Genomic DNA, 15321 nt, shown 5'->3' with positions numbered 1-15321 from the left:
AGATGGGACTGAGGGCACAGGATGCTTGAGCTCTTACTTTGGGCACTGGGCTAAGCCCTTTGTGTGGACAATTAGTCCCAGCATCATTACAACCTTACTAGGCAGGTACCGTTACTATTACCATTTTGCAGACTGGGGCACTGAAGCCCAGTGAGGTTAAGTGACTGACTCCAGGTTGTACGATTGATAAATGCTTTTTTCCCCCAAAGATTCTGTTTATTTATTTGAGAAAGAGCATGAGCAGGGGTGGGGAGAGGGAGAGGCAGAGGCAGACTCCCGGCTGAGCACGGAGCCTAACTCAGGGCTCCATCCCAGGACCCTGAGATCATGACCTGAGCCAAAACCAAGAGTTGGCTGCTTAACCGACTGAGCTACCCAGGTGCCCCGAATAAATACCTGTCTTATGGGGGGTTGGTTTTGGTGACTAAACAAGATAACGCTCATTAAAACCTGAGCATAATGACTGAAAGTCAATAGAAGCCATGGATAAACTGTTAGTCTTTAATGATGATAATTTAGGGTTCAGTATTACTGTTATCTCACATTTGTCATTTGGAAGGCACTAAGATGGGTCATATTTCTAACTCACCATATGGCAGGAGGATCTTCTGAATAAAAACCTTTAATACTCCTTAATGCCCAAAGAGGACAGCATTGTTGACATGACCCATCTCCGAGAACCCCAGGAATCTGAAACATCCACACAGTTCCTCCTGCAGCTGGGAAAGAGAAATATCTACATGTATCCTTAAACCCAGACGGTTAGCCAAAAAAACAAAACAAAACAAAACAAAACAAAACAAAACCAAAAAAAAAAAAAAAAATCACCCGTGGGGAGAAGGCAGACGTGGAGAGACAGAATGGTTGTTCAGTCATCTGCCCCAATTCCTCCCACAAGGAGGCTTGTGTGCTGGAAACACATTCCCAGGACCCCAGAATACAGGGAGCACTCTACACGCATGCCATCAATCCTTGCAAAGGTCCTGAGGCCCCCGTGAGATCACCTGAAGCACGTCCCTTAACCCCCGCATGGCGCTGAGACAGAGAAGAGAGGCACCGAGCTGCTGAGAGATGCCGCAGGCCTCCAGTCTGTCTACCAGCGAAGCCGCACCTGACGGGTTAGGACCAGGGCTCCCTATGCAAGAAGAGTCAAGTTTCAATTTCTGGATCCAAACAGATGGTGTGACCTTGGGCAAGTTAGTTACCTAGCTTCTGGGGCCTTGGTTTCCTTGTTGCTAAAAAAGGAATAAGAAAACCTTCCTTGTATCTCCGAAGAAGCAATGTGTTGTATGCTTAACGGAGTGCCTGATCCTTAGCGCAGTTTCATTAATGTTAACTGTTGTTACTAATAAGTATGAACTGAAAACACCGCTGTACGAGGCAGTAGGACCACAGGGACATATAGTCCCTGACCTCCAGAGCTGACAGACACAAGGAAGAGACAGACTGAGCGCCACAGGATGGGCCGCCCAGCAGGTGCTCAGCCACGTGGGAAGATGGGGGTGGGGAGTTAGAGGAGACACGGGTGCAGACGGGCACAGGCTGTAGGTGCTCAGGAGGGAAGAGTTGAGGCTGGTTGGGGTCTGCACAGATATGAAGAAAGAATAAGCTCAGTGGAAGCTAGAAGGGGCGGGAGGGAAGAGTGCCGAGGCAATGGGACCCATGGCACTCAGGAAGGAGACAGGAGAAGGGTAGCTGCTGCCCAGCACGCCTGCCCTACCTCCACTGGGATCTGGAAGCTCATCTCAGGGGTGGGCCAGATGCCCCCAAAGGAGTCATCTCTTCTGCCACCACCCAAGGCTTCACAAACCACAAGCCTCAAGAAACCAGGGTGGGAGTTGAGAACAGCTGAATCCACACTCTGGAACAAGACCTGGATACAGGTTTCTCCGCAGCGACTTTGAACATGACATACAAAATATTGCACGTGGTACTGTGAATTTCTGATGTGGATTGCTCCTTCACTTCCAATATCAATTGATAAAGACCTCTGGCTGAGTGTGGGGACAAGAATGAACTCTGTTCTGCTGTGGGTTTCTGTGGTTCTCTGGCTATGCTGTCCCTACCTCCCCTGTGTCCAAAGTTACTCTGCCGGGGGCTGAGTTTGGAGAAACGCTAGAACTACCTGTTTGCTCATCAAAGAACGTTCTTCCTGGTGGTACAGCACTGTAAGTTCACAGTGTCCTGCAATGCTATGCCAAAGGAGTGCTTGCTTCCTCTAATGAGCCTTGCAAACTGTCAGCCTAGGATGAAGTTTGATCCTGGGATGGATTTCTTCCTTTATTTGTCCAATTTGGCGGCACTGCTCTTTCTCCTTAATCTTCCAGTTGTCTCTTCAGCCCCAGAGTCACTGATGGGCAATGAGAAAGAATTTTGGCATTTTCTTCTCTTGATGGGAAGAGTCAATTCCTGATGGGGCTTAAGTTCCAAATGGTTCTCTTTGGGGGCAGGAACACAAGGGCCATATTCCTTGGGTGATGTTATTGAACTATAAGCTATCTGGCTTCATCAACACTTGGTAAAAAGTATACAGTGATGACATGGTGACAGTAGTCATAATTATCAGTTATGTGCCATTTTCAGACTTCACTGCCAGTTCCATAGAGTTGCACCTCAGCAGCTGGTGGGGTCAGAGCAGCTAGGACTCTGGGCCACAGTAGTCAGAAATGCTCTCTCTCATCACTGTGTCCCAAATATCTGGTTGAACTGCATCTTTATTAATGTCTGTCTACCCAGAGGGCAATAGAATGTTTGTTCCTGGCCTGTGAGGCCGCTGATAGTTCCATTTTTTTTTTTTTTTTTCAGAGAAATACTGGCCAGAGGCCCCCGGAAACATTGCTTCATTGCCTGGCCTTATGAGAATTTGCCTGACCTATTTTGTGGAGGCAAATTCACCCTGGTCCTATGGTTGTTTCATGCAAAAGGGGGAAATGAAAGTTTTTACTGCTGAAGAGGTCCCATTTGCTTGAGTCAATTATAACCACTGCAACAATCAGCCCTATAAATGTTGTTTTACTGGAAACAAAGTCTTCATAGGTCCAGATTGGGGTAGATCTGCTCCTCAAGAGGCAAAAACTCCCTTCTTGATTGCTTTAGCTGGGTTATTGGGTGGGGCCATCCTTCTGTGAGATCAGACTTCTGTTAACACATGGGCTGCTCTCACCCAGACTACGCCTTCAGTCGTGTGATATTTGCGGTCACGCCGAGCAACACAATCCTCCCGTCTTGGTTTTTCATGTAAACAGGAGAATAAAGCTACCAACTTCTCATCCTCCCATCGATGGAGGCTGAGGAGAAATCTAAACACCTAATCCTTACAAGATGACGTTCCCGAGTTAAGGGAGCGGTCCTCAAGAGGGAAACGTCCCAGAGAGACCGCTCTTCCTCACTCCACGTTGTCGCAAAGACGCACAATGTGTGAAGAAGGGCAGGATGGGGGTGCCAGGTGATGATGTCCAAGACAAGAGGTAACATCGTTCTGACCAATAAAACAAAGTTTGAGCTCCACTATTTGGGAAGTTGGGAAAATTTCTCTTCCTTCTTAAAATTCGAGACAACTTTCTTGGAAAATAAACATTTGTTCCTAGATCTGTGGGTCTGAGTCAACCATTACCTGCACGCTTACCTGGAGGAGGATTTGTCTATGAGAGGGACCACATTGAGAGTGCCCCGGCCTGCCCTGATAGTGGGAGGCCTCCAAGCCAAAGCCAGCAAGGCCCCCCACTGTCAGCCAGGAGCCTGTAGGTCTTGTTGCGGTGAAGGCCGGGATTGACAGTGCCCCTGAGTCCCCTGAGGAATTATTCGAGTAAATATTCCAGGCTGGAGGAAATGCACTGCCTGGGAACAGGCAGGGTCCTGGGCTCAGTTTCTATGGGTGGAAAGGGGTCCCCTAAACAGTGCCTGAAGGATGCCTGGGTGAGATAGAAAAATTTTTCTTTTTCTCCCGCTGAAATACTTTTCGATTTTTCTTCTTGATTTGAAAACAGGGAAACCGCATGCACTTCACGAGGCTCTGTTGTAAAGGATTTAGCAACACCCACGTCTCTCTAAGAGGGTCTGCGGAGAGCCGGCGCTGGGCTGTGATGTGGTCCTCTTCCGCCACCTATCGACAGCATCGCTCACTGCGGTTTTCAGACGCACCCACACCGCCTGTGGACCACTGCGGGATGGGCACCAACTCCGGATAATTAAAACTATTCAAGGCACGTTTACTGCATTCAAATTAAAATAGGTTTATTGAATCCGCAGAGGAAAACATATGTTCTAACAATCGAGGTTACCTGTTTTATTGGATAAGTTCGCTCTGATTTTCAGCTGCTAAAATATAAGCATAAACGGAGGCAGAGTTCTGTCTTCTTTCTTCCATTAGGGTAATACATAAAGGTACTGCATATTTTTAAGATGGTTGCTGTTGCTGTTTTTTAGAAAATATGATCACCCTAAAGGTATTGAAGGAATTTTTAGAAGAGAAATAGTATATGACTACCATTTGCACGCAAGAGAGTGGGAAGCATTCGCAGGATTAACATTACGGAGATAGGTGGGAGTCCCCATGAGAACAGAGCATGAGAAACTGTCCATATGTTATACGGGCTTGTACTTTCATTGGAAGATTGAGAAGATGCTACCCCACGCACAATGGTTCATATCCTTCCATCCAACAATCCAACTTCAAGAATTCCATCCCAAGGAAAGAATTCAAACCGTGAGAAAAGTAATGAGGATGATATTCTTCATAAGATCAGTAAATGTTCAACAACAGAAGAGTTCAAGTTACAGTCTGTTCAGAATATGGAATATTACAGAGGCATGAGAATTATTGTAACATGTAGCAATATGAGAAATGCATACCCACGAAGATATAAACTAGTAGATAAAAATAGGAATAGTGAATAAAACTGGAAAAGAATAAACATATAAAAGCTGAGTTAGTCTGTTATGTTATGAATACCAGTATTTGTTTTCCTAATTACATAACAGATAGAGAAATGCATTCTTGTTGTAACACATTTAAGTTATACAGAAGTGTATTAAGTAAGAAGTGGAGGATCCCATAACCTGCCTGCTCCTAGCTTGTCTGCTCCCTATTAATAGATGATGTAAGCTCTCCAGCTCTTCTTCCTTAGAGTTACACACACACACCATTATATGTAGTGTTATTTTAACATAAAAGTGATAATGCTGCATTTCTTGCAACTTGATTTTTCTAAAAATATGCATTACAGTTCTTTCTGTATCCATATAGATCTATCTCATTTTTTAAACCACTATTTAATGTGATCAACTCTGATATATTTAACTATTTCACAATTAACAAATACTCATCTCTTCTAATTTTTAAATGATAATAATTCTGCAAATGACCCCTTGTATATTTATCTTGGTACACCTATTAATGAATTTAAGATTCTTTTCATTTTTTATTAGCCATTTTTGTATTTTCTTAGAGAATTTCCTATTCATATCTTCTGTAAATTTTTCTATTTCATTATTTACATTTTTATTATTGACTTGTTGGGGACCTCAATGAATTTTTAGGTTTTATTGAGATTTCACTGGATTTAGAGATTGGTACAATATAGAATGTTTCTGTCCAGAACATAATTTTTACAAATTTTATCTTAAATTCAAATAACATATAGTGTGTTATTGGTTTCAGAGATAGAGGTCAGTGGTTCATCAGTTGCATATAACACCCAATGCTCATTACATCACGTGCCCTCCTTAATGTCCATCACCCAGTTACCCCATCCCACCCCACTCCCCTCACCCCCAACAACCCTCAGTTTGTTTTCTATAATTAAGAGTCTCCTATGGTTTGTCTCCTTCGCTGATTTTATCTTATTTTATTTTTCCCTCCCTTCCCCAGTGATCCTCTGCTTTGTTTCTTAAGTTCCATCTATGAATGAAATCATATAATTGTCTTTCCCGGATTGACTTATTTCCCTTAGCATTATACCCTCTAGTCCCATCCATGTCATTGCAAATGGTAAGATTTCATTTTTTGATGGCTGAGTAATATTCCATTGTATAGATACACCACATCTTCTTTATCCATGTATCTGTCAGTGGACATCTGACTCTTTCCATGGTTTGGCTATTGTGGACATTGCTGCTATAAACATTGGGGTGCAGGTATGTACCCCTTCAGATCACTATGTTTGTATCTTTTGGGTAAATACCTACTAGTGCAATTGCTGGGTCACAGGGTAGCCCTATTTTTAACTTTTTGAGGAACCTCCATACTGTTTTCCAGACTAGCTGCACTAGCTCGCATTCTCACCAACAGCATAAAACGGTTCCCCTTTCTCCACATCCTCACCAACATCTGTTGTTGCCTGAGTCATTAATTTTAGCCACAGAACATAGTATGTTTTCCCATTTATTCTAGTCTTCTTTTATATTCCTTGGTAAAATGTTATTGTTTTTCTTTATTTAAATCTTGTTCACTTCCTGTTGTATATCACATAAAGGAAGATATTTTTCAATGGTTATTTACATAACTAAAAAATTTTAATGGAAACAATTACTAGCTTCATCTGAAAACAGCAGTTTTTTAAAGCTATAATGATCCGTCAAGTAATAACTCAAAAAAGTATAATTATTAGGCTACTCATTTGCTTGTATACAAGGAAAAGCAATAGATTGATTTCATGTCCTCTAACCAAAAACATGACTTAGACACAAAAAATAAAACATAAAAAGGGAGAGGAAAAACCAGAGCTTGGGAATAGTAAGTTTTGTTTTCCCTTCATTGGGTAAGCTACTTATCAGCTGGTAGTATGCACAGTGGCCAGGTGGGGTAGCCAGCCTTGGGCAGCTGGGTCATCAAAGAAAATAATTTCAGTTATTTCACAATCCTCCCAAACTCCTTGAGCCCATCAGGACATCTCTACAGTGTCTCCCTGTGCCCTTCCCTCTGCACCTCTATCTCCATTAAGCTAGGCCTCACCATTTCCCTCATTAGAATCTTCCCAATCCCCAAAAGATGTGAATGAAGTTGCTGCTAATAATGTTTCTGGTACAATTTTTTTCAAAAATAAGCTGGAGCATGATAAACTGATCTTAGGGTTCTGAAGAGAAGATGTGCAAGAATGTCCTTGATCATTTGGAGGAAAGAGAGCAATAAAAGAGAATTCACCCCACCTGCTTTCCAAACACGCTACAAAACTAAAATAATGTGAACAAAGGACATTGGCACAGAAACAGAGAAGTTGATCAAATGGACAGAATGAGTTGACTTTTCTCAGCGTGCCCTTGGCGAGTCCCACTAGGCCGTCCCTGCACCAGGAAGCCCTGACACCCCATGGGGCTGCAGATGCGCTGCCCTACGCCGAAAACAAGTTTTCCAAAACTCTCATTTTTCCTTGAGCAAAGTAAAGCACTCATTTAGAAGCTATTTCTTAATTTAAAAAACATGGCAATTTTACAATTATCTTGACTTCTATCTATATTGTGCTGTGGTCTGAGAACACACTATATATGATTTAAACCTTTGAAATTTGCAGAGACCTGCCTTATAGCTTAGCATGGGGTCATTCTGTGTAAAGGACCTGTGTGTCTTTGAAAAGAATGAGTATTGTGTAGGTGTTGGGGACATCTTCTCTGTATGTTTATTAGGTCTCTTTGATTGTATTGTTCAACTCTTCCATACAGTTACCAAATGTGTGTGTGTGTGTGTGTGTGTGTGTGTGTGTGTGTGTGTGTGACTGGTCTATCATTTACTGAGAGAGGTGTTTACAGATATCTCACTATGATTTCAATTTATTTCTTTGTTTAGTTATGTCATTCTTTAAATATTTTGAGGCTATGCTATTGTATACATATAAATTTAGGTTTTTATATCTTCCTGGTTAACTAAAACTTTTATCATTATGGAGACTTAGAGAGAGGCCACAGAAAAGTAGAGAGAGGCTGCATGGAAAAGGGTAGGGTAGGAAGGGTGGAGACTCGATCAGGAGCCAAACTGACCCTGGGTATCTGACTGTGGGAGGGAGGGAAGGAGAGTGCGGGTACGGAGAGGGGAGAGGAGCAGAGCCCATGCCAGGCACCCAAAGCACAGGGGGCCTACACTAGGAAGACAACTCCCCATAACATTTGGCTTTGAAAACCAAAGGGGCTTAACTTTGTGAGTTTTTGCAATCAGTGGGGCTTACTATCCGGAACTTTAAAAATCAGTGGGCTTGCATGGGTGGCACAGTTGGTTAAGCATCTGACTCTTGGTTTCAACTCAGGTCATGATCTCAGGGTTGTGCGATCAAGCCCCATGTCCAACTCCACACTCAGCACGGAGTCTGCTTGAGATTCTCTCTCCCTCTCCCTCTGCCCCTCCTGCTAGTGCGCTCTCTCTCTCTTTAAATAAATAAATCTTTTTAAAAATTTTAAAAATGATCATCAGTAGGCTTGTTCCTAGGAGAGCCAGAGGAGGAGAGGAGCCTGACTGCCTGCTCTAAAAGAGACAGCCTTGTGGGGATACTGCATACAAGCAGCAGTTTGAAAAATGCGGGAGGTATATGGGAGGGAGACTTGTTTACTGATCTCAGAGTGGGTGCTGGAAAGGCAGGGATTGTTGGGAGACGTCTCCAAGAACAAAAGAGCTGGCAGGTGCCACTTCCCTCCCCTAACCCGTAGCCTAGATACACAGACACCTGTGGGAACCAATGCAGTGTGCACCCTCTCCACCTAGCTTGCTAACAGTGTGCCCTCCTGGCCCTCTGTCTTCTGCATTCACACCCCATCCATCTTGGCCTCAGCAGTTTTCCCATTAGCTGCAAATCCCTTTCCACAACAGACTGGCACAGGCCTTAATGACACCACAACTCTGATCCCAAGTTCTCCTGCAGACCCACCCTCAGCAGGAGTCCATCCAAAGCAGAGCCACAAGCCTGGCAGTGTGCAAGCACCCCTGATAGGGCCCAGCACCACACCAAACTGACACCAGCCCTAAAGAGAGGGGAAGATAACCACCTACACCAGTCCCACTATGGCCCCAGCACTGAGCTGGGGGCAGACATCTAGCCTGACTGTGTGACCTGCCCACCAATGAAAGTTTCTCAGGGGACAGCACAAGGCGAGAGGGAGAGCACTCCGCAGTTTGGTGCTACTGCAGCTCTGGCAAATGCCTGATCTGACTTAACTCACGCCCAAATGAGGCCCAGACTGGCCTGCTAACAACACAGGGACCACACACTGCCCGCAACTGAAAGAGAGAGCCATTACAGCCAGCTGGACGAAGGTAAACCCAGCCCAGCCATAACAGAAGGGCACATGCAACACACATAGAAGACACCTCTGAAGCACCAGGTTTTGGAGAAGAGGGGACACTGCACTGCAGGGCACGCCAGAACCTCTTCCTCATAAGGCCACTACCTTCAAGAGGAGGAAACACAGCTGACTTTCCTAACACATAGAAACAGAAACAGCGAGTTAGGCAAAACGAGGAGACAGAGGAATATGTCCCAAATGAAAGGAGAAGAGAGAGGACAGGAAGCAGAAACTTTATTTGAAGAAATAATAGCAGAAAACTTCCATAATCTGGGGAAGGAAACAGAAATCCAGATCCAGGAGGCACAGAGAGCCCCCAACAAAATCAACCCAAGGAGGTCCACACCAAGACACATAGTAATTAAAATGGTAAAAAGTAGTGATAAAGAGAGAATTTTAAAAAGCAGCAAGATTTCTGTTCTGTATCACTCTTGGGGCCTTTTTACTTTTATAGAACTCCCCTTAATATCTCTTGTAGGGCTGGCTTGGTGGTCACATATTCTTTCAGTTTCTGCCAGTCTTGGAAGGTCCTTCTCTCTCCATCAATTCTGAATGACAGCCTTGCTGGATAAAGGATCCTTGGCTGCACGTTCTTCTCAGTTAGAGCTTTGAAAATACCTTGCCAACCCTTCCTGGCCTTCCAGGTCTCTGTAGACAGGTCTGACATTATTCTGATATTCTTCCCTCTGTATGTAAGGATTTTCTTCCCCCTGGCCACTTTCAAGACTGTATCCTTGGATCTAATATTTGCGAATTGCACTATGATGTGACGTGGTGTAGGTCTGTTCTCATTGATCTTGCTGGTGGGAATGCAAGATGGTACAGCCACTTTGGAAAACAGTGTGGAGGTCCCTTAAAAAGTTAAAAATAGAGCTACCCTATGATCCAGCAATTGCACTACTGGGTATTTACCCCAAAGATACAGACGTAGTGAAGAGAAGGGCCATATGCACCCCAATGTTCATAGCAGCATTGTCCACAATAGCTAAATTGTGGAAGGAGCCGAGATGTCCTTCAACAGATGAGTGGATAGAGAAGATGTGGTCCATATATACAACGGAATACTACTCAGCCATCAGAAAGAACGATTACCCAACATTTGCAGCAACATGGACGGGACTGGAGAAGACTATGCTAAGTGAAATAAGCAGAGAAAGACAATTATCATATGGTTTCACTCATTTATGGAACATAAGAAATAGCAGGAAGATCAGTAGGAGAAGGAAGGGAAGAATGAAGGGGGGCGGTAAACAGAAGGGGGAATGAACCATGAGAGACTATGGACTCTGGGAAACAAACTGAAGGTTTCGGGGGGGGTGGGGATTGGGATAGGCCAGTGATGGGTATTAAGGAGGGCACATATTGCATGGTGCACTGGGTGTTATATGCAAATAATGAATCATGGAACATTACATCAAAAACTAAGAATGTACTGTATAGGGGCGCCTGGGTGGCACAGCGGTTAAGCATCTGCCTTCGGCTCAGGGCGTGATCCCGGCGTTATGGGATCGAGCCCCACATTGGGCTCCTCTGCTATGAGCCTGCTTCTTCCTCTCCTACTGCCCCTGCTTGTGTTCCCTCTCTCGCTGGCTGTCTCTATCTCTGTCAAATAAATAAATAAAATATTAAAAAAAAAAAAAGAATGTACTGTATGGTGACCAAAATAATAAAAATTATTATAAATAAATAAATAGCAGCAAGAGAAAAGAAAACAGTTACATACAAGGGAAACCCCATAAGGACATAAAGACAAGGATTTTTCAGCAGAAACTTTGTAGGCCAGAAGAAGTAGCATGCTATAGTCAAATGCTGGAAGGAAAAAAATCTGCAGCCAAGAACACTCTATCCAGCAAGCCTCTTATTCAGAATAGGAGAGCTAAAGACTTTCCCAAACAGAAGTTAAAGGAATTCACCACCACTAAGCCAGCCTTACAAGAAATGTTAAAGGGGACTCTTTGAGTGGAAAGAAAGACCATATGTAGGAATAAGAAAAGTAGGAAACACAAAAGCACTAAAATGAAGTATATCTATAAAAATCAGTCAAGGGGTTCACAAAATAAAAGGATGTAAAGTATAACAACATATACCAAAGATGTGGAGGGGAGAGGAATAAAAATTTAGTTCTTTTAGAATGGGTTCAAACGTAAGTGACCACCAACTGAATACAGACTGCTGTATGCAGATGTCATATATAACTCTAATGGTAACCACAAATCAAAAACCAGTAATAGACAAAAAATGAAGAGAAAAGGGAATCCAAGTATATCACTAAAGAAAACCAGCACCCATGAGAGAAGAAAGAGAACTACAAAAACAGCCATAAAACAAGTAACAAAATGGCACTAAGTACATACCTACCAATAATTACTTTGAATGTAAATGGACTAAATGCTCCAATCAAAAGACACAGGGTGACAGAATAGAAAAAAAAGTAAGACCCATCTGTATGCTGCCTACAAGAGACTCATTTCAGACCTAACCACATATGCAGATGAAAAAATGAGAGGATGGAGAAGCATTTATCATGCATATGGAAGTGAAAAGAAAGCTGGGTAGCAATACTTCTATGGGACAAACTAGACTTTAAAACAAAGACTGGGACAGGACAGAAAGAAGGTCACTACATAATCATTAAGGGAACAATCCAACAAGAAGATGTAACCATTGTAAATATTTATGCACCCAACATGGGAGCATCCAAATAGAGAAAGCAGCTAAGAACAAGCATAACAGTAATCAGTACAAATACAGTAACAGCAAGGGACTTTAACACCCCACTTACATCAATGGATAGATCGTCCAAACAGAAAATCAATACAGAAATAATGGCTTTGAATGACACACTGGACCAGATGGATCTAACACATACATTCAGAACATTCCATCCTAAAACAGCAGAATACATATTCTTTTGAAGTGCATGTGGAACATTCTCCAGGACAGATCACATGTTAGGCCACAAAACAAGTCTCGACATACTCAGAAAGATTTAAGGCATAATAACATGCACCCTTTGCAACCACAACGCTATGAAACTAGAAATCAACCACAAGAAAAAATCTGGAAAGACCACAAATACATGGAGGTTAAATAACACGCTACTAAACAATGAATGGGTCAATTAAGAAATCAAAGAGGAAATTTTTAGAAAACACATGGAAACAAATGAAAATGAAAACACAATAGTCCCAAACCCTCAGGATGCAGCAAAAGTGGCTCTAGAGAGAAGTTTATAGCAAAACAGACCGACTTCAAGAAGCAAGAAAAATCTCAACCTCACCTTACACCTAAAGGAACTAGCAGAAGAAGAACAAACAAAACCCAAAACCAGTAAAAAGAAGGAAATAATAAAGATTAGAGCAGAAATAAATGTTATAGAAACAAAACAAAAACAGTAGAACAGATCAATGAAACCAGGAACTGGTTCTTTGAAAAGATCACCAAATTGATACACATCTATCCAGAGTCATCAAAATGAGATAGAGGAGTCAAAATCAGAAATGCAAGAGGAGGAACCGAAACTATAGGGGGAAAAAAGGATTATAAGAGAATATTATGAAAAATTATATGCCAAAATATCAGACCTAGAAGAAAAGGATAAGTTCCTAGAAACATGTAACCTCCCAAAACCGAATCAGCAAGAAACAGAAAATTTGAACAGATTGACTACCAGCAATGAAATTAACATCGGTAATCAAAAAGCTCCCAACCAATGAAAGTCCAGGACCAAGCAGCTTCAGACATGAATTCCACCACACACTTAATGAAGAGTTAATACCTATTTTCACCCTATTTCAAAAAATAGAAGGAAAACTTCCAAATTCATTCCATGAGGCCAGAATTACCGATACCAAAACCAGATAAAGACACTACAAAAAAAGAGAACTAGAGGCCAAAATTTCTGATGAACACAGATGTGAAAATCCTCAACAAAATATGAGCAAACCAAATGCAACAATACATTAACAAGCTTATTCATCACGATCAAGTGGGATTTCTTCTTGGGATGCTGGAGCGGTTCAATGTTAGCAGTCAGTGTGATACATCACATCAATAAGAGAAAGGGTAAAAACCACATGATCATTTAGTAGATGCAGAAAAAGCATCTGATGAAGTACAACATCCATTCCTGATAAAAAACCCTCCACAAAGTAGGTTTAAAGGGAACATACCTCAACCTAATAAAGGCCATATATGAAAAACCCACAGCCAGCATCATACTCAATGGTGAAAAACTGAGAGCCTTTCCCCTAAGGTCAGACAAGGATGTCCACTCTCACTACTTTTATTCAGCACAGTACTGGAAGTCCTCGCCACAGCAATCAGACGACAGAAAGAAATAAAAGGCATCCAAATTGGTAAGGAAGAAGTAACACGATTTGCAGATGCGGTGGATGTCAGGACCAGGTACAAAGGGTAACTTCACAGTGTTTGGCTTACGTCATGGAAATGAGATTTGAGAGGGAAAGAGGGCAGGTGGTGTGGTGTAGAACAAGAAAGAGGGGGGCGATGTGGACACCGGCAGAAAAGAAGGACCTAAACTGAGTGAGGAGCAAAGTAAGGACATGCAGGGTCGATGGACTGGAGGTCTTGGTGATACCAAAGAATTGCTGGAGCGAGGGTTTCAGAAGGACATTGCTGGAAAGCTGGCATGAAAATGAAGATAGGCTTGGTGTCAAGAAAACAAATCCGCATTTTAAAATAATCTTTATTTGTTCATCATATACATTTTAACATACATTCTATTGATATATATTACATTTATTTTTCAGTAATAATGGAATAATTTATTATATAGCGTAAATCACAAAACAGGATTCTTGAATTACAAGCATTTCTGTATAACGTGTGAGGTGAACCAGAGTAATGAACATCACTGGTATTAATCTCAAAGAAAAACAGATCAACATTTCCATTACGAACTGTGAATTTAGGTATTTAAGGAGATTAATTCCACCCCTGGAGTCTAGTATCTTCAGAATTAAAGAGGTAGTATATATCATCAGAAAACCAATTTTGATGTTCAGTCAGTGAGAGGTGTGTGTGTGTTGTACTAGAAACATCAACGTGTAAAATAGAAACCTTGTTGACAATCACATTTTCTAGGGATAAATTTGCACAGCTGTGCCTTAATCCTGCAAATATCATCAAAAACTGGAGACAGCAGCAGAAACAGATAAGTTAGTTGCCTATCTTAACCACTGAAACAGTGTTTTACATGTTCAGAAAAGGATTTCCCAATTTTTTCAAGGTATGGATCTTTATTGTTGATTTCGAAAGATTTTTGTCTACAAAACTTATTTTATTACTAGTTAGTATTTATATTTTTTATTAATCAAAGATCATTCCATTTGTTAGAATTTATAAGCTCCATGAAATGACTAATTTTGTCCCTGAATCAACATCATTTCAGTCCCAATGAAATTTTACTGTTGAGGGCAGCCTCTGCAGCCTTGTTTTGACAAATGTATTTCAACAAAGCTTTCTGAAAAACTGAAAACAGCTCATGAGCCCTCTTACCCGATTCTCTTAATGGACCCTATTTGAGGAATCAACCTATTAGGGAACAAAATGTCTATTCGTAATTCTCCTTTTATAATTCTATTTTAAGTTTTTCTTCCTTCCTGTTTTCTTCTTATGGTCATTCATTTATCTATTTCTCTTCTTTCTTCTCTTTTTCTAACCCAACGTTTGCTCCCCCACCCTATCTGGTTTCCTCATTTTCCCCTAGAGAATTCTCTGTCCTCTTGTTCTATTTCTTCAATGCTTGGATTCACATCTCCTTCCATTATGCTTTGTTTCCCATAGACGATCTGTTCCTGTATGGTCATTGGTTCTTTTCCAGAGAATTGGGTATGGAATAAGTAAAATATAAATTATCTGGCTATGTAGTGACCCACAAACATAAGATAAGTGAACACCTCACAAGTGCCACATGTAATTATCCATTTTTGATGTCAATAAGGTGTAAGTCTCTTTGGTATAAGCTTCCTGTGTTCAAGATGGGGCATCAGTAAATTCTTGAATTTTCTATGTTTGCTTGGCATCTCTGTGAAT

The 15321-nt window shown here is 41.8% G+C and overlaps 1 protein-coding gene across 4 annotated transcripts in view; it reads right to left on the bottom strand.

Annotated features, from left to right (window-relative positions):
• Positions 1–521: 521 nt before the first annotated feature.
• The window catches only part of LOC113264322 (cytidine monophosphate-N-acetylneuraminic acid hydroxylase), a 168084-nt gene continuing 153284 nt past the window's right edge, over positions 522–15321 (bottom strand). For 3 of the 4 annotated variants that reach the window (XM_057304935.1, XM_057304936.1, XM_026511259.4), the window contains one exon: positions 14050–15313. The gene's annotated coding sequence lies outside the window, so the exon portion shown is untranslated. Of the gene's footprint in view, positions 720–14049; positions 15314–15321 lie in introns of those variants that run through there. The other variant, XM_057304937.1, reaches the window with a different exon arrangement.

This window comes from Ursus arctos, unplaced genomic scaffold (genome assembly GCF_023065955.2).
Source record: "Ursus arctos isolate Adak ecotype North America unplaced genomic scaffold, UrsArc2.0 scaffold_31, whole genome shotgun sequence".
Lineage (NCBI taxonomy): Eukaryota > Metazoa > Chordata > Mammalia > Carnivora > Ursidae > Ursus > Ursus arctos.
This window is presented reverse-complemented; position numbering and strand designations above follow the sequence as displayed.